Raw genomic sequence first — 21,897 nt, forward strand, 5'->3', positions numbered from 1 at the left:
CCTCCCTCCACACCTCCCTCCCTCCCCCTTCCCTCCCTCCCTCCCTCCCCTCCTCCCGGTTACAATGGAAACCCTATGAGGACGGGCCCAACGGGGAAAGAGGGGTACTGGGAAAAGGGGAGGTCCCCCTCCCTCCCTCCCCCCTCCCCCTACTCCTCTCCCTCCCCTCTCTCTCCCTCCCCTCTCTCCCTCCCCTCCCCCTCCCCCTCCCTCCCCCCTTCCCTCCCCCTCCCCTCCACACCTCCCTCCACACCTCCCTCCCTCCCCCTTCCCTCCCGGTTACAATGGAAACCCTACGAGGACGGGCCCAACGGGCACACTTGTGCTAGTATATATATATATATGTGTGTGTGTGTATATATGTGTGTATATACATGGAGCAGGATGGGAATCATTATTTTGCTCTCACCTAATCCTTTTAATTTATCAATTGATCTGTTCTTCTCCATGTCCATCTCTACCACCATAGGTTTTTCTCCCTCTTTTCTGTCTTTCTTTCTCTACATCTGGTCTCCCAACACAGTCATTTACCCAGCATTCACTCCCTTTACATCTCAAACATTTTATTTCACCTTTGCATTCTTTTGCTCAATAATTTGCTCTATATCTCACGTATGCATAAATTCTCTCAATCGCCCTCTTGCGTTTTGCCAAATTTCTTTCTCTTCTTGCGTCTGCGTGCACAACTTTCCGAATTTCTAATTTCTTGTTTTTCTGCTTGCAATTCTATTTCCCTCTCTGCCCTGCCCTTATCCAAGTGAATGTGTATGAAATTATGTTTCCACGCAGTATCTTTCTCCATCTTTCTTTTTGAATGAGCTCAGTCACTATCGTTGTTTCTTTGTTTTTCTCTCTTCCCTTTTTCTTCACATCTTCCCGCCTTTAATAACCTTAATACCCTTCTCCTTCACGGTCCCATACTTTTTACTGCCCTCTCCCCACCCCGACTGCTTTTCTCCCTCAACACCTTTGCTCATCTCTTCCCTTTCCTCTCTCCTTCCTTCTTCCAAACAACCCCCCTCCCTCGCGATCCAACTTTCTAGCTTCATCATCTCACTCCAGAATTCCATGTGTCTCGCTACCACTCCCTCTATTCAGTGCTTCGACTACCTGTACAAACGCTGTCAAATACTTAAATACACAATTCATAATTAAAGTACATTATTTTGGGATGATACACCATGGGGCACATAGTGCAACCATGTATAACATGTAAAAAGCTAGATTGCAGAGACATGGTAGGAGACAGAGACGGCAGGAAAAGTATTATTGTTAAGACTGGCCGTATTTTGAACATGTACGATGGGCCAGAACTGACGGAGAGAAAATAGAGAATAAGATTTAAAAACCTCATGTAAAATGTAGGCATTAACAATATAAATGAGGAACTTGATGAAATTAAGGTTCTTGAAGCATAAAAAAACATAACGAATGAGGTAAAAAATTGATACATCTACTGGATTCGACAGTATCTTCATTGCCTCAGGTGTTGTAACGAAGATTGGAGCATAAGCAAATGTCAATTGTAGGTTTTCGATAACTTGCCAACCAAGAGGTACTAATTCAAAAGTTGGACCTTGGTTGGGACAGAGCATTATATTGACATATATTGAGGATTAAATAATCAATAGTAGACAGTGTGGAATAAAAGAGAATTTTAGATGTTCCTTAAGGAAATTTGATGATTTGCTTGTTACAATTAAAATAGAAACTAGACATGTTTTTTCTTTCAATATTGGAGTAAACATGTAGCATCCAATTACTTTTGGTTAGAATAAACCATGTTTCAAAAGTGATTGCAGCAGTGATTCCATCTGTCAATTTGTCACTGCCCCTCAAAAAAAATGCAGGGTACCATTTGCTTGGATGAAAATTCTCCAAATAACTAGCTTCATGGGTTCTTGGTTGAAATCAATTTAATAAATCCAAAAGATCAAAGACCTGCAGCAAATATCTGCAACCAGTTTGCCATTAAAAAGATCTGACTTAAACATGTAACTGGTTGGTTTACACTAGCAATGGAACCATGCCACACTGATGTTATAGAGGCAAAGCAAGCTTCTTTGGGATTTAACTGTAAACTAATACCATGGTGCCCAAAATCCAATGCAATCTAACATGAACGCTGATGTCAACATTTATAAAAACATCAAACATGCACGTTGTTTCTTTCATACCACACAAATAGAAAATGGCTTCATTACATATTAGTGCATAGAAGTGACATTTGTAATCTCCTCATTGCAATCTAATAGAGAATTCATGGCTATGAAAATAACTTATTTTCATTAAAGGTCTGAGATCAGGTGCCTAACAGGTTTCCTTTGCAAATTTCAGGTATTAATAGAAGATGTGCTTAATGAAGCCAGAGAGTTTTACAATTGTTTATTCATGGATAAAGCCATGCTTCTTATTGTTCTACACTTGTGATAATATTTCAAACATCATAAAATGAAAACATAAAATCACATTCTTTAAAGGTGGATGTTCAGGTTTGTTTTTGTGAAATATTGGGTTCTTTTCTTTAGTCAAGGTATATGAAAGTAGAAAGGTTCTGCTTCAATTGCATGGAACATGATGCATTTTGGAAAGTAAAACCAGACCACATGGCAGGATCCTGGGGAGTGTTGTCAAACAGAGACACTCAGGAATTCAAGTATATAACTTATATAACTATATGCAAGTATATAGTTCCCTGAAGGGGATGACACAAGGTGGTGAAGGCAGCATGTTACAGTTGCACATATTGGTTAGACCACACTTGGAACATTAAACACATTTCTGGATACCATGCCATAGGAAGGATATGTTAAGCTAGAGATAGGGCAGAAAAGTTTAAGGATGTTGCCTGGACTCTAGGGTTTGTATTAGACTCCTACAGCATGGAAACAGGCCCTTCGGCCTGACTTGTCCATGCTGACCAAGATGCCCTAACTAGGCTAGTTGCATTTGCCCCATATCTTTTTAAACCTTTCCTACACATGTGCCTGTTCAAATGTCTTTTAAATATTGTTATTGTAACTGGCTTTTCAACTTCCCCTGGCGGATCATTCCATATACCACTGCCCTTTGAGTGAAAGTCATCCCTCAGTTCCTATTAAATATATTCCCTCACCTTAAACATATGCCCCATAGTTCTTGATACCACTTCCCTGGGAAAACTACTGTGCATTCACCCTATTCCCATCAGAATTTTATACACCTCTATAAAATCACCCCTCAGTTTCCTACGCTCCAAGAAATCAAGTCCTACCTTGCCCAATCTCTACCAGTAGCTCAGGCGCTTGACACCTGGCAACATCTCTTCAAATCTTCTCTGCATTCTTTCCAGCTTAATGGCATATTTCCTCTAGCAGAGTGACAAAAACTGAACACTCCAAGTGCAGCCTCTCCAGTGTCTTGTCCAACTGCAACATAATCTCCCAACTTCTATACTCAATTCTATAACTGATGAAAGCCAAAATGTCAAAAGCCATCTTCACCATTCTACCTACTTCCAATGCCACTTTTAGGGAACTATGAATTTTTACTTCTAGATCCCTCTGCTCTACAACACTCCTCAGGGGTCTCCTGTTCATTGTGTCCTGCTCACACTAATCCAAATTAAACTGCATTTGCCATTCCTCAGCCCACTTGCCCATCTGATCAAGATTCAGCTAATTCTTGATAACCATCTTCACATCTACGATACCACCTATTTTAGGTGTCACCTGCAATCTTAGATCATGCCATGCACATTTTCATCCACATCATTCATATAGATGACAAACAGCAATGGGCCCAGCACCAATTGCTGAGGCACACCACTCGTCACAGGTTGAGCAAAACAAAATTTTAGAGTAACTTAGCAGGTCAGGCAGAATGGATAGGCGTCTTTTGGATCGGGACACTTCTTTAGATGAAATGCAGTGGATGGGAAGAAAGCTGGAAAAGAAGTGGGGATGGGGCAAAGCATGGCATGTAGTGGGTGGTTGCACGTGAGGGGGTTTGATTGGCAGATACGTGGAGTAAGTAACAAATGGTAGAGATGGAAAGGAGACTAAATGGTGTCAGATAAGGCGAAGGTGACAGAGGGGGTGGATTCAGGAAGAGGGGGGGGGGGGTATTCTTGAGTACACTACTCACTCCTCTACATTTCTCTAGGATACACTTGATCCCAACGGCATATACCTGACCCATGCCTCCAATTTCCTGACAGGAGCTTCAATTTCTCTTGTCATCCAGGGTTTCTTACTTCCACCTTGCCCTTCACACCAACAGGAACCTGCATACCTTGAACTCTCACTATGACCTTTTTGAAAGCATCCCACTTTGCAGACATCCGTTTGCGTGCACACAAGATACTCTAATCAGCTTTTGACAGGTTCCTGTCTATTATTAAAGTTGGCCTGCCCAATTTGGAACTTTAACTTGAGCACCATCCATGTCCTAATTCATAACCATTTTAAAGCTAATGGAAATGTGGTTGTTGGCCCCAAGGCTCATCCACCGACACTTAAATCACTGGGGGCTGTATTGGGAAAGTTAAAATCCCTTACTATAACAACTTTACTAGTCTTGCAGCTGTCTGCAATCTCCCATCATATTTGTTCCTCCAATTCCTGTTTAGTTTAACTTGGCATCATGTTCTGTACAGACATTGTGGGCCAATGGATATGTTCCCATACTGTACTGTACTGTTCTATGACTATTTGGGGTCTTACAATATAATCTCAAGAAGGTAATCATCATCCTTATATTTATTAGATCCCCACAAAGAACCTCAATGGATGATCCTTCCGTAATGTCGTCCCAAACTACTGCCGTGATGTTCGCCATAATAAAGCAACTCCTCCTCCCATTTCACTCCCACCTCTATCGTGCATGTACCAGAGAACATTAAACTGGCAGTTCTGGCCCTCCCTTAGCCAAGTTTTTGTCATGGCCACAACGTCCTAGTCAGGCCTCTAGCATTGAAATAAATGCAATTTAATCTAACCAGCTTTCCTCATTCCTTACCATGCTCCAGTCTATGAGGAGTTATAGGAGAGATTGGTGGTACTGTTTCCCCCTGGATCAAAGGAGACATAGGGATGACTAAAGGTTATTAAAAAATCATGAGGGGCAGATAGGGTGAGAGTCACAATCTTTTCCCCCAGGGCAGGGAGTCTAAAACTGGAAAGCATATGTTTAATACCAGAAGGGTAAGCTTTAAAAGAGATCTGATTTTTTCTCTTTTTTTTTTCTCTTTTTCTCTTTTAAAAAATATAATTATAGATAAAAGGTTAAAAGAGAACTTATATATATATAAGTTCTCTTTTAACCTTTTATCTATAATTACATAGAGACTGGGAGGTCTATACCTTATATGTATTTTGAAACTGGATTTATATTAAGGCTACATTTGTTGTTAATGTTATCCTGATCCCTATGTATCAATATCACTGTTATGCTTATCATTTTTTTTGAAATTTAATAAAAAGATTTGAAAGGAAAAAAAAAAAAGATCTGATTAGAAACATAGAAAATAGGTGCAGGAGTAGGCCATTCAGCCCTTCGAGCCTGCACCGCCATTCAATATGATCATGGCTGATCATCCAGTTCAGTAGCCTGTACCTGCCTTCTCTCCATACCCCCTGATCCCTTTAGCAAAAAGGGCCACATCTAACTCCCTCTTAAATATAGCCAATGAACTGGCCTCAACTACCTTCTGTGGCAGAGAATTCTACAGACTCACCACTCTCTGTGTGAAGAAATGTTTTCTCATCTCGGTCCTAAAAGACTTCCCCCTTATCCTTAAGCTGTGACCCCTGGTTCTGGACTCCCCCAACATCGGGAACAATCTTCCCGCATCTAGCCTCTCTAACCCCTTAAGAATTTTATATGTTTCTATAAGATCCCCCCTCAGTCTTCTAAATTCCAGCGAGTACAAGCCCAGTCTATCCAATCTTTCCTCATATGAAAGTCCCGCCATCCCAGGGATCAATCTGGTGAACCTTCTCTGTACTCCCTCTAAGGCAAGAACGTCTTTCCTCAGGTTAGGAGACCAAAACTGCACACAATACTCCAGGTGCGGTCTCACCAAGGCCCTGTACAACTGCAGCAGAACCTCCCTGCTCCTAAACTCAAATCCTCTTGCTATGAATGCCAACATACCATTCGCTTTCTTCACTGCCTGCTGCACCTGCATGCTTGCTTTCAATGACTGGTGCACCATGACACCCAGGTCACGTTGCATCTCCCCTTCTCCCAATCGGTCACCATTCAGGTAATACTCTGCTTTCCTGTTCTTGCCGCCAAAGTGGATAACCTCACATTTATCCACATTATATTGCATCTGCCATGCATGATGTTTATTCACACAGAGAGTGATGCACATATAGAATGAGGTGCCAGAGGAAGTGATAAAGGCAAGTGCAACAACAAAGGTTAAAAGTCATTTGGACAGGTATATCAATCAATAGGGAAGGTTAAAAGGGATACGGCCAAACACAGGCACATAACTAGATAGGCATCTTGGTCAAACTATTGAGTTGGGCAGAAGAGTGCTGTAGAGCTGTAATATCTGGACAAACATGTAGCACGGCATATAGTTCTGTTTGCATTTCAGCAAAATAGTAGCGGTCAGAAAAGAGATTTAAGAGGTGACCAAAATTATAGCTATATGGTTGGATAAACAAAAATGGCTCTCTTTGGAACAGAGAGGAGGCATATTAAATGATGAAAATCCTAGGTAGAGCAATTAGAAAGGTCCCATTTCCCTTTGCTTTATATTGAAAAAGAGGTTGGTGGGAAAAACAGAGATCTAAAGTAATTAAAAAACATCTTAAAGGGAGCGGAGGAGAAAATATATAACTCAGAGGGTGGTAGATATGCTAGGATAGGAAAAGTGAAACCCTTAAAAAGGAATTAAGGATAGGATGATGTGGATTTGAAAAGCAGTGGCCTGCAGTGGTGCAGACAATGCAAGAATAGTAACAGGAGGAGAGTGGGCAGAAATATTTTGCCCAGCAGACACCATTGGCTAAATAGCTGCCTTTGTGTCTAATTTACTGATTCTATTAAGTTACGTATTCTACTGAGTACTGATAATTGAGTTAAATGCAAGGAAATATTCTTGTAAGAGAAAAATATAAATGAACTGATTATTATATCTGTTTGGCAAACTGTCTGCCATGTTTGTCAAGTATCAAAGTGAGTATACTGTACTTAAAAAGTACTTATTGACAAGGAAATTTTGGATGTTTCACAGACATTAAAAAGCTTTAAGTAAAAACATAAACAGGAGCATAAAAAACAGCTTTGTAGAAGCGGATGAGTACACATCAAAATTTGCATATAGTAAATATTTTAATGGCATCTTATGAAAAATGTCACAATTACACAGAGCTATTTTGGGCACTGCAGCAGGTTTAGTGCACGACAAACAAACTTTTGTTCAATAACATGTTCAAAAGCATCCTAATATTGAAACCACGTGGTAAAACATGTTTATCATCACCAAAATTATAAAGGATCTAATATAAGTAACAAACTCTCTTTTCAAATAGGGCAAGGACAATTGATTATGGCAATTATTTAAGTTATGTGGATTCAGAAATTTGCATTTTATAGTGTTACCACATGTTATCCACCACATCCTGTTTAAGAGTTTTGGAAAATTGGCAAATAGGTTACATTTCTCTTCATTAGATTTCTGAAACATGAAGGTAGAATTATAATGCAAGCCTTCCTGTTCAATACATCCAAAATTCAAAAGCTCACATATTTAGTGTTCCCATCCAAAATGGGTCATGGGTTTCTGGAGGTCTCTGGTTTTATGTGCTATGAAATCCAGCAGTTTAAATGCATAAAATGAGCATGCAAAAAGCTGTTAAATATTGACAAATATCCATCTAATACATATATACTTGTTCTTAAAATATGGCTTGATCCAAAGAATTCAGAATAGAAATTTTGCAGAGTAGTAATATTAAGCAGCTTTAATATGTATTAGTTTAGAGATACAGAGCGGAAACAGGCCCTTTCGGCCCACTGGTTCCGCGCCGACCAGCGATCCCCACTCATTAACACTATCCTATACCCACTAGGGACATTTAAAAAAAAACATTTACTGTAGATCAGTGCATGTTCCTTTAACATAATGACCTCACCACTACTAACCACTCCCCATTGTCTCTGGTATAATTGTAGCTTCCCCACCTCCAGCTCGCTCTCTAGTTCCAGTGATGACCACGGACAGCTAGGGCATAACTTGTGTAGTGAAATTAATAAACAATATCCAGTAAAAGACTCTGTGTGCAAAGGACGTCTCTTTACATGGTGTCAGAGCGGTAGACTTGCGTCTCCTGTTTATCGGGTTTTTATTTTTAGCGTTTGTTCGTCCCAGTTGTGTCCCATCCTTCCACTTTGCCATGGCTCCCTCGTGTCGTCGTACGGACACGCTTGTTTTTGATGAGGACATAGTGCGCCGCTGGACTGTCTTCCAGCGGGACTACGAGCACTATATAGCGATTGCCCATCCTGATGCAACTGCTGCGATAAAAGCTCACCTGCTCCTCAACCTGGCTGGTCCGGAGGCAATGGAACGCCATGCGTCGTTCGAATTCGTCCCTCCGGAGGACCGCAACGACCCGGTATGTCTCATGGCTAAGTTCACTGCCCTCTGCGATATACCCACCAATAACATTATCGAACGTTTCAACTTTTTCTCGCGGCGTCAGACTCCAGGGGAGCATGTTGACGCCTTCATTGCATCTTTAAGACATATGGCTCGGCGGTGCCGCCTTCAAACGATTACACCCGACGAGATGATCAGGGACGTCCTGGTCAACGGTCTCCTAAACTCTAAGCTGCGGGATGAGCTCCTGATGAAGCCTGACCTGTCGCTAACGGACGCCATACATGCCGCACGCATGGCCTCTGCTGTTGGCTCGGTATCTCGGCCGGCGCCCCAGGACATAAATTTCACCGGCCGCCGGCGATTGAATGACCCGCAGACCAGGGTCACCCCCTCCGCGCCCACTATGGTCACCCCTCGCAGATGCCCAAACTGCAACTTCTCGTCACACAGGTATAACGTTTGCCCAGCGCAGGGCAAAACTTGTAATTCCTGCGGGAGGCAGAACCATTTTTCTGCAGCTTGTCGTTCTCGTGGGAGACCTGTCCCTGCTCCTAGAGGGAGTCTAAACAACCTTGCGACCGATGATAGCGCAACCGGTTCCCGGTACCAACATGAGGAACTCCATGGCTCAGATACGACTTCCTCCCATGGAGACTCTATGCTGTTTTCGCTTTTGGGTGCACCTGCATTGATAACGGATCCATCCGTGCATGTTACAGTCAATGGACACTCCTTCCCTGCCAAGGTCGATACTGGGGCTTTTGCAAATGTTATGTCTGTGGGCCTCTTCGAGCAGATAAGCTCGGGGGAGAGGGTTACTCCTGACAACTCCCGCCTCCATGCCTATGGGGGAGGCGTTCTGATTGCCGTGGGAAAGGCAACGGTTATCTGTACTGTTCTGGAGACCTCTCGGCCCCTCACGTTCCTCCTGCTAGCATCTGACAACGTCACCCTGCTGGGCGCCCGTGCATGCCAGGACTTTGGTTTGGTCTCATTCCACCGCGACATCCACCTGGTGCAGGCCCCCATGGACCCCCTGATCGAGTACCCTGACCGATTTGATGACGTCCTGGGGAAGCTGCCCTGTGCCTACAAGATCGTTGTGGACCCGGGGGTCGACCCAGTGGTCAGACCGGCCCACCGTGTGTCTTTTGCCATGAAGGGCCGCGTGGAGTCCACACTACGTGGCATGGTGGACATGGGCATCCTCAAGGAGGTGAGTGCCCCCACCCAGTGGGTCTCCACCATGGTGGTCGCTGCCAAGAAGGACGCGAGCGAGATCAGGATCTGCATCAACCCCAAGGACCTGAACCTGGCTATTAAACGCCCGCACTACCCCATGCGGACGGTGGAGGACGTCGCGGCACAGGTCGGTCCAGCCACAGTTTTCTCGGTCCTGGATGCCAAGAGCTCCTTTTGGCAGATCCCGCTGGATGCACGTTCCTCCTTCCTGACCACCTTCAGCACACCGTTCGGCAGGTTCCGTTTCCTCCGCATGCCGTTTGGGATCAACTCGGCAAGCGAGGTTTTTCAGCGTACGATGGAGCAGCTGTTTGCTGGGTTGCCGTGCGCCATCATTGTGGATGACAGCCTGGTGTACGGGAGGGACGTCGCTGAGCATGACCGACACCTCCGCCAAGTCCTGGACAAGGCTCGTGAGATCAATCTCAAGCTTAATCGAAGGAAGTGTCGGTTCCGCGTTGAGGAAGTCACCTACGTCGGCCACGTTTTCACGGCGGGGGGCCTGAAGCCAGACCCCGAGAAGACGGCGGCGATCACCGAAATGCCCGCTCCCACTGACGTGCCCGGCCTGCAGCGCTTCCTGGGCATGGTCAACTACTTGGGTAAGTTCATACCCGACCTCAGCGAACTGAGTGCCCCCCTGAGGGAGCTGACCAAGAAGGACAATGCCTGGGTCTGGCTCCCGCACCACCAATCGGCCTTCGTGGCCCTGAGGTCCAGACTCGCACGGACCCCCACTTTGCAGTTCTTCGACCTGAACAGGCCAATCGTCCTCACCTGCGATGCATCTCGGTTCGGCCTTGGTGCTGCCTGCCTGCAGCTCTACGACGACCGACAGCTGCCCGTCTCCTATGCCTCTCGCACAATGACCCCTGGTGAACAGCGCTACGCACAGATTGAAAAGGAGCTCCTTGCCGTGGTGTTCGCGTGCTCCAAATTCAGAGACTACGTTCTGGGAAAAACTTTCACCATCGAAACTGACCACCAGCCGCTGGTCTCTATTTTAAACAAGCCCATCCACGCAGCCTCGTCCCGCTTGCAGCGAATGATGCTGCAGCTGCAGCGTTTTACATTCGAAATCGTGTACCGCAAAGGCAAGGAGATGTTCGTGGCAGACACTTTGTCCCGTGCCCCACTACCTTCCATTTCCCGCCATCCGTACGAATCGGCTGACCTGATGGTGTTGAACGTCAACATCGTTCCATCTTGGCAGATGCAGTCCCTGGTCACACACACTGCCGCTGATCCGAACCTTCAACAGCTTGCGGGCGTCATCCGCCGTGGCTGGCCTGAACGACGGTCTTCCCTGCCGGCTGGTGCCGTGCCCTACTTCCTGGTTCGGGATGAACTGGTGCTGCACGCGGGCGTGGTGGTGAAGGGTCACAAGGTTGTGGTGCCGGCTGCGCTGCGAGATCACTACTTCCAGACTGCCCACAACGGACACCCAGGGGTGGAGGCCACGTTATCCCAGGCCCAAGCACAGTTTTACTGGCCTGGCATGGTCAAGGACATCCGGGACAGGGTCTCCGCCTGCGCTGCCTGCAACAGCCTATTACCTCATCAGCAGCGCCAGCCTCTCCTGCAGCAGCCGGCTCCCGAGTTGCCGTGGATGGCTGTTGCCGCCGATATTTTCGAGTGGCGTGGCAAACACTACCTGGTCCTGGTGGACTCCTACTCCAGCTGGTTCGAGGTGGACCTGCTGCCGTCCCTCACGTCTGCTGCCGTCATCGGGAAGCTTCGCCGCCACTTCTCTACCTTTGGTTCCCCGGCATCCCTCCAGTCCGACAACGGCAGCCAGTTTACCAGCGCGGAGTTTGCTGCTTTCGCCACCCGGTGGAACTTTCGCCACATCACCAGCAGCCCCGAGTACCCGCAAAGCAATGGACTTGCAGAGCGCGCTGTCCGCAGCGCTAAGGAACTGATGGAACGTTGCCGGCTTGACAGTTCGGACTTGTACCTTGCCCTCCTCAACCTCCGCAACATCTCCCGGGACCCCGCGCTCGGTTCCCCTGCCCAGCGCCTCATGTCCCGCACCACTAGACCCCCTATCCCCGTCTCCCAGCAATCCCTGCAACCCACGGCTCGGAGCCCTGCCGCTGTCAGGGAGCGCTTCACTGAAAAGCAGCTCATTCAGAAGCGCTCCTTTGACAAATCGTCCCGTCCCCTTCCACCTCTGTTCGCTGGCCAGGTTGTCCGGATGGAGTCCACCTCCGGTCACCACCGGCTGGCCGTGGTCGTCGGCAATGCTGACTCTCCACGGTCGTACCTGGTCAACTACGAGGGCACCGTGTACCGTCGTACCCGCCAGCACCTGATGCTGGTAAACGAGCCTGCACCGCCTCCCGCGGTCCCGTATTCACCTCCCGTCCAGTCCCCGGTGCCTGATGTGCCTCCTGCTCCGGTACATCCGCAGTCGCCCCAGCCCCCTTCCCCTCCCTCGCCTGCGCGTGTATCGCTTCCCAGTCCTCCTCCTTCCCCTGGTTCCCCAGCCTCTGTACCCGCACCCGTCCATGCTGTTCCTTCGACCGGAGGGGATGGTGGGTTGCGCACCCGCTCTGGGAGAGTGGTCAGGCCGCCTGTCCGGTACGGTGTGTACGAGTAGTCTGTGTTGTGCTGCATTCTATCTGCTCCCTGCTTGTAGTTTGAGCCTAGCGCATGAGCCGTGGTCACTTTTGTTTCCAAGAGGAAGGATGTAGATCAGTGCATGTTCCTTTAACATAATGACCTCACCACTACTAACCACTCCCCATTGTCTCTGGTATAATTGTAGCTTCCCCACCTCCAGCTCGCTCTCTAGTTCCAGTGATGACCACGGACAGCTAGGGCATAACTTGTGTAGTGAAATTAATAAACAATATCCAGTAAAAGACTCTGTGTGCAAAGGACGTCTCTTTACATTTACCAAGCCAATTAACCTACATACCTGTATGTCTTTGGAGTGTGGGAGGAAACCAAAGATCTCGGAGAAAACCCACGAAGGTCACGGGGAGAACATACAAACTCCGTACAAACAGCACCCGCAGACAGGATCAAACCCGGGTCTCCGGCGCTGCATTCACTGTAAGGCAGCAACTCTACCACTGCGTCGCCCAAAATTTATATCAGAATTAAATTTATGAACAGTATTTGAAATGTAGATAACTTATCCAAAGTACTGACAGATTTAAGCTTGAACAGACTACTTCACAATTAAATAACTATTACCTTTCCTATTGGATGAGAACATCAATGTTTCCTTTGGAATGTATGGCACCAGTAGAAGCAATCAGCCTTGCTCCAGCAGCACAATTAATATTGGGGACCGTCACAAGAATTGAACTCCAATATTTACATGCTGCTAAGGCATTACTGACATCAGAAAGTTGTGTTCCATTTCAATGAACAGTGCATGAAGGAATCCAAAGATGATATTTTAGTGAACTCAATAGATTATTCTCCCATGTTCATGCGGCAGCACAATATGGCCTGCATCTCCGTACAACTCACAAACCATTATGTGCTGCTAGATCATCACAGGATCCCCACAAAAACTAAACAAAATAAATCTTATTTTATACTCTATTACATAGAGTTGGAAATGGGATCTATTAAAACATTGTACAATATTACAAATTTAAAGTGAGTAAACTATCTCAATAGATCATAAATATCCAGTCCAATTATAAAAACAAGTTAAATTTTTTTTTCCACATATGTAATGCTCAATACATTTTTTAGTGAAGCTAAATTACTTCACTCATGAGGCCCACATCCATTAATTTGCAAAATTTTACATGCAATGTGTCACTTTAGATTAAATATTGTTTAACTTAATAAAAAAGAGGACAAAATATCTTAACTGGATACATTTACATAAGGGAAATATGCTGAATATCCAAGGCAGTTAATATCAGAAAAAAACAGATTAACCTGCCCTAACAGAAATCATCTGCTCTTTTCTGGGATTTAGTTTTATTACAAATTGTTTTGCCCCTTTCTTGAAAAAACCCCAGCATAGAACTGAAAGCAAACGACCAGGTGCTTAAGGTGGTTGCTAAGAGCATAGCCACTGCCATCAGTAGCAGCAAACACCACCATGCCCCGAAGAAATCAATCACCTTTGTCAAAGCTGGAGAGAAGCCTCGACCACAACCAAAAACAAGGGCGGGCCTCCTCTACACGGCCACTGACTGGCAGCTGCACGTCGATCTGGGCAAACAGCTGAAATTTCTGCAGCACATCACAGCAACATCACTCCGGCCAGACATGATCATCACCTCTGAAGTGACAAAACAGCTGGAGCTGACAATGCCCTGGGAAGAGCGTATGGAAGAAGCAAATGAGAGGAAACGCGCAAAGTACCAGGAGCTGGTGGTGATGTGCCGGCACAGAGGCTGGAAGACATGCTATGAACCCATAGAGGTGGGCTGCAGAGGCTTTGCAGGACGCTCACTCTGCAAAGTCCTCAACCAATTGGGCATTACGGGGCTGGCAAAGAAGAGGGCCATTCAATCCGCAAGCGAAGCCGCAGAGAAAGCCACTAGATGGCTTTGGATTAAGAGGGCTGATCCGTGGGCAGTTGCTGCTGGGACGCAAGTCAGGGCCTGATCAACCACGGCAGGGTCGCCTGGGCGAGGGTGTCTGATGTTGTGAGACCTGAAACACCCGATGACCCCAGTTCACATCACTGAGGATGCGTCCCAGTCCATCCAGAAGATGTATCTTGCACATCGAAAAAACCCCAGTATAGAACTGAAAGCAAAGGAACCCAGTTTAAATACAAAGTATCTTTACATTCAAAACAATAAAGCAGTGTGATACAATGTAATATCTATACTTTAAAATAAGAGACTGATTTAATCCAAACGTACATTGTTTGCTATTTCACGTTTAGAAAGACGCAACCCAAATTTATGTGGACATAATCTGGAGAAATATTCAAATTAGTACAAAGTTGGTAAATCTACTCACAGACCAAAACAAAACATTGCACTCTCGTGAACCTATCATTTCGCAAAGCAATGTTAAGCTGTGTAAATGCATATATAAGAGGGATAGAAAGAGGGGCCACATTATGTGTCTTTCAGCTCAGTCCCATTTTCCTGCACTAACTCCACATCCCTTGATTCTCCTCATATCAATAGTTACTGATCTATCTTGAATACACTGAGCAACTGAGCCTCTAAAGCCATCTTGACTATTGAATTTCAAAAATTTACTACCAACTGGTGAAGATAATTTTTCCATAATTTCAAAAAACAGTGTAATTTCAATAACATGAATAGACAATAGGTGCAGGAGGAGGCCATTCGGCCCTTCGAGCCAGCACCGCAATTCAAAGTGATCATGGCTGATCATTCTCAATCAGTACCCCGTTCCTGCCTTCTCCCCATACCCCCTGACTCCGCTATCCTTAAGAGCTCTATCCAGCTCTCTCTTGAATGCATTCAGAGAATTAGCCTCCACTGCCTTCTGAGGCAGAGAATTCCACAGATTCACAACTCTCTGACTGAAAAAGTTTTTCCTCATCTCAGGTTCTAAATGGCCTACCCCTTATTCTTAAACTGTGGCCCCTAGTTCTGGACTCCCCCAACATTGGGAACATATTTCCTGCCTCTAACGTGTCCAACCCCTTAATAATCTTATACGTTTCGATAAGATCTCCTCTCATCCTTCTAAATTCCAGTGTATACAAGCCTAGTCGCTCCAGTCTTTCAACATATGACAGTCCCGCCATTCCGGGAATTAACCTAGTAAACCTACGCTGCACGCCCTCAATAGCAAGAATATCCTTCCCCAAATTTGGAGACCAAAACTGCACACAGTACTCCAGGTGCGGTCTCACTAAGGCCCTGTACAACTGCAGAAGGACCTCTTTGCTCCTATACTCAACTCCTCTTGTTATGAAGGCCAACATTCCATTGGCTTTCTTCACTGCCTGCTGTACCTGCATGCATCCTTTCAGTGACTGATGCACTAGGACACCCAGATCTCGTTGTACGTCCCCTGTTCCTAACTTGACACCATTCAGATAATACTCTGCCTTCCTATTCTTACCACCAAAGTGGATAACCTCACACTTATCCACATTAAACTGCATCTGCCATGCATCCGCCCACTCACACACCCTGTCCAAGTCACCCTGCAACCTCATAGCATCTTCCTCACAGTTCACACTACCACCCAGCTTTGTATCATCTGCAAATTTGCTAATGGTACTTTTAATCCCTTCATCCAAGTCATTAATGTATATTGTAAATAGCTGCGGTCCCAGCACCTAGCCTTGCGGTACCCCACTAGTTACTGCCTGCCATTCTGAAAGGGACCCATTTATCCCCACTCTTTGCTTTCTGTCTGTCAACCAATTTTCTATCCATGTCAGTACCCTACCTCCAATACCATGTGCTCTAATTTTGCCCACTAATCTCCTATGTGGAACCTTGTCAAAGTATTTCTGAAAGTCAAGGTACACCACATCCACCGGCTCTCCCCTGTCAATTTTCCTGGTTACATCCTCAAAGAATTCCAGAAGATTAGTCAAGCATGATTTCCCCATCGTAAACCCATGCTGACTCGGAACGATCCTGTTACTGCTATCCAAATGCTCCGCAATTTCGTCTTTTATGATTGACTCCAGCATCTTCCCCACCACTGATGTCAGACTAACTGGTCTATAATTTCCCGTTTTCTCTCCCTCCTTTCTTAAAAAGTGGGACAACATTAGCTACCCTCCAATCCACAGGAACTGATCCTGAATCTATAGAACATTGGAAAATGATCACCAATGCGTCCACAATTTCTAGCGCCACCTCCTTAAGTACTCTGGGATGCAGACCATCAGGCCCTGGGGATTTATCAGCCTTCAATCTCATCAGTCTACCCAACACCATTTCCTGCCTAATGTGGATTTCCTTAAGTTCCTCCGTCACCCTCGGGTCTCTGGCCACTAGAACATCTTGGAGATTGCTTGTATCTTCCTTAGTGAAGACAGATCCAAAGTACCGGTTCAACTCGTCTGCCATTTCCTTGTTTCCCATAATAAATTCCCCCGCTTCTGTCTTCAAGGGACCCACATTTGCCTTGACTATTTTTTTCCTCTTTACATACCTAAAAAAACTCTTACTATCCTCCTTTATATTATTGGCTAGTTTACCCTCGTACCTCATCTTTTCTCCCCGTATTGCCTTCTTCGTCATCTTCTGTTGCTCTTTAAGAGTCCCAATCCTCTGGCTTCCCACTCTTCTTTGTTTTGTTGTACTTCTGCTCTTTTATTTTTATGCTGTCCTTGACTTCCCTTGTCAGCCACGGGTGTCTCTTACTCCCCTTGGAATCTTTCCTCCTCTTTGGGATAAATTGATCCTGCAACTTCTGCATTATTCCCAGGAATACCTGCCATTGCTGTTCCACCGTCTTCCCTGCGAGGGTCTCATTCCAGTCAATTCTGGCCAGCTCCTGCCTCTGTAATCCCCTTTGCTATACTGTAATACTGACACTTCCGATTTTCCCATCTCCCTCTCAATTTGTAGAGTAAAACTTATCATATTGTGATCACTGCATCCTAATGGCTCTTTTACCTCGAGTCCCCTTATCAGATCAGGTTCATTACACAACACTAAATCCAGAATTGCCTTCTCCCTAGTAGGCTCCAGTACAAGCTGTTCTAAGAATCCATCTCGGAGACACTCCACAAACTCTCTTTCCTGGGGTCCATTACCAACCTGATTTTCCCAGTCTACCTGCATGTTGAAATCTCCCATAACCACCGTAGCATTACATTTGCGACATGCCAATTTTAGCTCCTCATTCAACTTGCACCCTATGTCGAGGCTACTGTTTGGGGGCCTGTAGATAACTCCCATTAGGGTCTTTTTACCCTTACAATTCCTCATTTCTACCCATGCTGATTCTACATCTCCTGATTCTATGTCACCCATTGCAAGGGAGTGAATATCATTCCTCACCAACAGAGCGACCCCACCCCCTCTGCCCACCTGTCTGTCTTTTCTATATGTTGTGTATCCCTGAATATTCAGTTCCCAGCCCTGGTCCTCTTGTAGCCATGTCTCAGTGATTCCTACAACATCATACTTGCCAATGTCTAACTGAGCCTCAAGCTCATCCACTTTATTTCTTATACTTCGTGCATTTAAATACAACACTTTAATTTCCGTATTCACCTCCCCTCTCACACCGGTCACAATTGGCCCTGACCTTACTCTCTTATCCCGTCTAGGGAACTCTCATTCTAAACTCCAGAACAAAAAGATCCAGTTTGCTTAACCTACATGTTTCAATCTCTCATCATTTAAAACGTAATCTGCCTTTATATATTCTTTATCAAACAGACACCATCACATTATATTCCATCTGAAAATATTCAGTTCAAAGGTACTCTTGTATTAGCAGTGGAAGGGCATTTTATTTAAAGTTCATTTTACACCATATTATAAAACTGGTCTTTACTGATAAATGTTAATGATGGACAGATGTTTAAGTGGAAGAGAATCTCAGTGAATCAGTGTACCAGGAAGCCAAAATGATGGTTTGTAGTACAGGTTCAACACAAGGGGAGCGGCTTTGTCAGTTGATGCCCAGGTGCAAAGACAAAGATGCAGTTGTACTGATGCATGAACACATGGCCTGGGAGAAAGCCCGCCTGTGCAACGCTTTATCCAGCTGATTCTGCAATGATAATTTTCACATTTTATTAAATGATGTGGCCATACTGCAGACTTATTCCTTACTTCTGGCCCCTAGTCCGACTTGCAACTGTAGTCATATTGCAGCCGTGATGAGAGAGTTCTTACTTCCAACTGTGCTGGGCCCATTCTTTACATGATGTGGCTTCCCCGCAAACTAAAATCAGAATAAAGAAATTCAGTGTTAACTAAAGTGGGAAATGAATATTTTCAAAGAGAAGAACATTCATACTTCATTAACTCTGCCTATCATGGTCATTGCAAACACATTGCCTTAAAGGTATTTCTGCATTTCTCCAAGAATCCCAAAACTGAAACATCTATGCATTACAAAAGACTTTCCAGAGAGGGGGGGGGGGAGAGAGAGGGGAGGGGAGGAGAGATGGGGGGGGGAGAGAGAGGGGGGGGGGAGAGAGGGGGGGGGGGGAGAGAGGGGGGGGGGGAGAGAGAGGGGGGGGGGGAGAGGGGGGGGGAGAGAGAGGGGGGGGGAGAGAGGGGGGGGGAGAGAGGGGGGGGAGAGAGGGGGGGGGAGAGAGGGGGGGGGAGAGAGGGGGGGGAGAGAGGGGGGGGGAGAGAGGGGGGGGGAGAGAGGGGGGGGGAGAGAGGGGGGGGGAGAGAGGGGGGGGGAGAGAGAGGGGGGGAGAGAGAGGGGGGGAGAGAGAGGGGGGGGAGAGAGGGGGGGGGAGAGAGGGGGGGGGAGAGAGGGGGGGGAAGAGAGGGGGGGGGAGAGAGAGGGGGGGGAGAGAGAGGGGGGGGAGAGGGGGGGGGAGAGAGGGGGGGGGAGAGAGGGGGGGGAGAGAGAGGGGGGGAGAGAGGGGGGGGGAGAGGGGGGGGAGAGAGGGGGGGAGAGAGGGGGGGAGAGAGGGGGGGGAGAGAGGGGGGGGAGAGAGGGGGGGGGGAGAGAGGGGGGGGGGAGAGAGGGGGGGGGGGAGAGAGGGGGGGGAGAGAGGGGGAGGGGGGGGGGGAGGGAGAGAGGGGGGGGGGGGGGAGAGAAAGAAAGAGAAAAAGAGAGGAGAAAAGGAGAAAGAAAATTTCTACCTCCACAGATAAGTAGAAAAACTGTCAGCAGAATTAACCAAAGATTTAAAGCAAAAACCAACAATGGCAGAAACATCGTCTAAATTATAAACATTTGCAACATAGTAAGACAGAACATGACCTAATTTGTATGAACCAAGAACTACTGGATTGTAAAAAGGTTTACAAAGGAGGGCCTTTCATTCCCCTGACGGATAAACTCAGGGTCTAGTGCAATCTCACCCTCGGATGAGGGGAAAATCTTATTGACCCAAAAATTCAGTAAGAAATGGGGAAAAGTACTGGTCAATACAAAATAATCTAAACAAGTTATTAATGGTTTAGTTTAGTTTGGAGATACAGTGTGGAAACAGACCTTTCGACCCCTCCAAATCCATGCTGGCCAGTGATCACCTGTGCACTAGTTCTATGCTGCACAATTGGGACAATTTACAAAAGCCAATTAATCTGCAAACCTGCACGTCTTTGGAATGTAGCAGGAAACCAGAGAACCCGGAAAAAACCCCACGCAGATCAAATGGAGATCATACAAACTCCGTACGGACAGCACCCTTGGTCAGAGTTGACCCCAGGTCTCTGGTGCTGTCAGGCAGCAAATCCACACTTCTAGGCCATTGAGTGACCTTAAAAATTAAATTACAATGACAAATACCGTGCCTATATTTACATTAAGGAGCGTCTTATTTGCTTGATTGGGATTCCCATGCTACAAAGATGATCCATTCTCAACAGCAGAAGATTCTATGAATCCAACATGAAATTATTTATATTGGAGAAAATATTGCCAAGTGATTGAATACTGTATTGTTACAGTACTTTATTTCTGCCACTAGAGGTTCTAACTAACCGACATAAGCCATTAGCAGGATAACTAACATGCAACTAAAACAAACTTGTAACACAACCACAGATTAAAACCCACAGTATATCATGTGAACCAAATATTCAAGTTTAAACAAGAAAAATATTTGTAAAAATCACCAGTAAAATTAGAGCTTTATCAATCAAGCTAATTATTTGAAATTTGGCTAAGGGAGGATTTTGCTCAGATCAATTGTTAGGGGTGACACAGTAGTGTAACTAAGAGAGTTGCTGTCTCATAGCGCCAGTGACCCAGGTTCGATCCCAATCCTGTCCGTGTGAAGTTTGCATGTTCTCTGTGACCGCATGGATTTCCTCAGGGTGCTCCAGTTTCCTCTTACAACCCCAAAATGTGGGTTTGTAGTTAATTGGCCTTTAAATTTCCACTAGTACGTAGAGAGTGGGATAACATAGAACTAGTGTGAATGGCTGATTGATGGTTGGCATGGACTCAGTGTGCTGAAAGCCTTTTTCCATGCTTTACCTTTCTTGTGTTTAATTGTCATGAGCACTGGGAAAAGAACAATAAAGTTCTTACTTGCTGCAGCATTACAAGGCTATTAACACAACAACAAATATACAATAATACAATAGATTAACAGTAATACTCGGCAACTAGATCGTAACAGTGCAAACTGAAGTTCGTGGAGAAAATTAAAGGTGCATAGTAGATTGTTGCCAAGGTAGAGTTATGGTTAGAGTTACGTAGTGTGGTTCAAGAGCCTGATGGTAATAGTTTTGCACTGGGTGGCCACAATTCCCAGGCTCCAATACCATCCCGATGGTGGCAGCGAGATGATAGCACAGCCAGAGTAATGTTAGTCTTTTGATGATGTCAGTTGGCTGTTCGAGGCAGCAACTGCATTTGATGATGGGTAGATGTGAACGATTGGGCAACATACACCACTTTGTCCAGCCTCCTCATTCTTTTGGGTTCAATTGAAGTCAATATGCTTTCCTACACCTGGAAAGTCAAGTCAAGTCAAGTTTATTTGTCCACATACACATACAAGATGTGCAGTGAAATGAAAGGTCACCCACAGTCCAGCAATAGAGCAATAAAAATAAGCAATTTCACACACAATCACAACCAACACAAAAAAAAAAAAAAGAAACATCCATCACAGTGAGTCTCCTCCAGTCACCTCCCCACTGTGATGGAAGGCCAGAATGTCTTTTCTCTTCCCCTGCCGTCTTCTCCCGCGGTCAGATGTTGAAGTTGCTACGTTCCAGGCTGCGCCGGACGGTGAAAGGTCCGCAGCGGGCCAATAGACAATAGGTGCAGGAGGAGGCCATTCGGCCCTTCGAGCCAGCACCGCCATTCAATGTGATCATGGCTGATCATTCTCAATCAGTACCCCGTTCCTGCCTTCTCCCCATACCCCCTGACTCTGCTATCCTTAAGAGTTCTATCTAGCTCTCTCTTGAATGTATTCAGAGAATTGGCCTCCACTGTCTTCTGAGGCAGAGAATTCC

General features: G+C 45.8%; 1 long non-coding RNA gene across 6 annotated transcripts in view; it reads right to left on the reverse strand.

The window, feature by feature from the left end:
* Window positions 1-14,521: 14,521 nt before the first annotated feature.
* The window catches only part of LOC144598552 (uncharacterized), a 52,183-nt gene continuing 44,807 nt past the window's right edge, over window positions 14,522-21,897 (reverse strand). For 4 of the 6 annotated variants that reach the window (XR_013547880.1, XR_013547879.1, XR_013547878.1 and 1 more), the window contains one exon: window positions 18,286-18,679. This is a non-coding gene — a long non-coding RNA (uncharacterized LOC144598552). Of the gene's footprint in view, window positions 14,576-18,285; window positions 18,680-21,897 lie in introns of those variants that run through there. The other 2 variants (XR_013547877.1, XR_013547876.1) reach the window with 2 other exon arrangements.

Source organism: Rhinoraja longicauda, chromosome 12 (genome assembly GCF_053455715.1).
Source record: "Rhinoraja longicauda isolate Sanriku21f chromosome 12, sRhiLon1.1, whole genome shotgun sequence".
In the NCBI taxonomy this organism is placed as follows: Eukaryota; Metazoa; Chordata; class Chondrichthyes; order Rajiformes; family Arhynchobatidae; genus Rhinoraja; species Rhinoraja longicauda.